This window comes from Mandrillus leucophaeus, unplaced genomic scaffold, assembly GCF_000951045.1.
Source record: "Mandrillus leucophaeus isolate KB7577 unplaced genomic scaffold, Mleu.le_1.0 Scaffold776, whole genome shotgun sequence".
Taxonomy (NCBI): domain Eukaryota; kingdom Metazoa; phylum Chordata; class Mammalia; order Primates; family Cercopithecidae; genus Mandrillus; species Mandrillus leucophaeus.
Window position 1 is genome coordinate 113,956 of NW_012108430.1, and position 2,520 is coordinate 116,475.

A 2,520-nucleotide genomic window follows, 5' to 3' on the forward strand; every position below is an offset into this window, starting at 1 on the left:
CATTTTTTCTTTTTTTACTTTTAATCTTTTTTATCTTAATAGCCCACCACTCCTGCCTTTCAAATGAGTTTTTCAGAATCTGAGAGAAAACCCAACATCTCATACAATGTTTATTCTCAAATAGGCATATGGTGTTCTACTGCATATAAAGTCACCTTGTCATGTTACGTCTGTCCCTTGAAACTACTACATGGTAGGAGAAATTGTGTTACCTACCTATGACATCAGACTCAAATAATTTTATCTATAAGTAAAACCATGTTTTCATCTTTATATGTAAATTGCTGTATTAACCAGCCAAACTGGGTGTTTAGTTACCTAACTAAGTTGTGAGAATAGGTTTGGGATGGTGTTATCCACACAACAGGTAGATTTGATCCCTTGGTGGGTGTCACTCCAATGACCACAGCCAAGGAGGATTTAATAAGGGGATTTGATTACTTACAACAAGTCAGGAGGACACCAGGGGTAGTCCCCAAAGCAGTGACTCCCCACACCAAGAAGAAAGCAGGGATACTATTGGGCTGATTAACTGAGTCATTGTATGTAGAGGTGGAGTAAAGGCAGTGAAGGTGCTGTCATTGATCATGCTTCAACATACATCCCATGTATTGAAAATGGCAAACCAGCTCCTCCCTGGGTGAGGTTTTTAATATGGTAATCAGGAGAGTTCACCAAAGTTCATTTCCAACTCAGGCATCTCTGGATCTGACCAATTTTTGTTTCTCCATGGGTGAGCTTGGAAAAGGCCTAGCTTGGAAATAAGAACTCAAGATGTAATAATTACAAGTGGGTATTTTTTCACAGTGTGTAACCAAAAACTTAGGGACTACGGGTTACAACAATATGACTTAAAATATAAGCCATGTGGGAATATATATATATATCTCCACAAGGAGGGATCCTTGGGAATACCTTAAAATTACAGAATAAAAGTATTTATTAATTTTAAGCTGATTGCTTCCTGTGGCTATGAATAAGAATACACACACACACATATGTATATTCATATATATCTGATAAAAAAGTATTATGAATATAAACTAAACATAGATGTCTATAAGCAAAAATATTATTAAGATGGATTGAGAGAACCTGGAATTAGAGTAAGATGTACACTACGAAGAACAAAAGAAATGGAGTAAGTTTTGACTACCCAAAGACAGAGGCTATCATTGTCCTTCTAAGCTAAAACTGAGGCCAAACAAGTGAACCGTGGGACTGTGGATTGATAGTGCTATTTTATAGATTGTGTAGGTAAAGTTCACAAGAAAGAACAATGTCTGGTTAATGATTGGAAGAGACTGTTCAATATCAGTTTGCCATAGACACAAGAAAGATGGTTTCACATATGATTTAATCTCTATTATATGTAGAAATTATTTAATCAGGTTCACTGTATAAAATATGCCACTCATTTAAAATTTTGATCTGGAAAGGGGAACTAAAGGATTATAGACCAATAGTGGAGTCTTATTTGAATCAATTATTGTATTCCCCATTGAAGTTGTTGTTGTCTTTTAAAAATGGCATTCAATCTATTTCAGTGTATATTAATAGAGTATTAAAGGAAGAAAGTTAATATATATCTACCTCTCAAGTATCAATAACTTTCTTAAATACAAATTACCTTATTATTGAATTCCCTTACCAACTTTTTTTAACACAGAATATTTACCACATAAAGATGAAGAACAACTGCCTTCTCTCCCACCATCTAGTGGGAGACCTGAACCATTTCCCCTTATCGCTGCCCTAACTCTACCACAAATTCTCTGACATAGGGGAAATTGTCTTGTAAACTTAATTTCCATACCAGGGAAATGGCAGTTTCCCTTTATAGTCATGGCATCTCATTCAATAGAAAATGACAATTTTAGCTTTGTGACGAAGATTGTGCTATATGTCTTTTCACGCTACTAGAAAGTGAAAAAAATGAATTTGTCTCTCAAATGTTTTACTTATTAATTAATATGTTTTTCTGTAATCAAAACATTCAGTAAAGCGTGTCCTGATTTTACCCTGAAAATTCTAGCAAGTTAAATGCAAATAGTACATATGATTCCCTGTGTTTCAAAGGTTTTCATTGGTATTCTGTTGTCTATTAGATTACATGCAAACCACTAATCAAATAAGCCAGTTGTAAAAAATAATCCACAGACCTAGAAACCCAATAATTCAGAATGAGTGGAGTAAGGACAAAGAGAAGCTAATTAAGGAGAAGATTCTATCCTGAATCTTCATTAGAAGTCAGTTACCCCAGCTGGACACGGTGGCCCATGCCTGTAATCCCAGCACTTTGGAAAGCCAAGGCAGGGGCATCACTTGAGGTCAGGAGTTCAAGATCAGCTTGGCTAGCATAGTGAAACTCAACCTTTACCAAAAAACACAAAAATTAGCCAGGCGTGGTAGTACACACTTGTAATCCCAGCTACTGGGGAGGCTTAGGCACAAGAATCACTTGAACCCGGAAGTCAGATGTTGCAGTGAGACAAGATCACGCCATTGCACTCCAGCCTG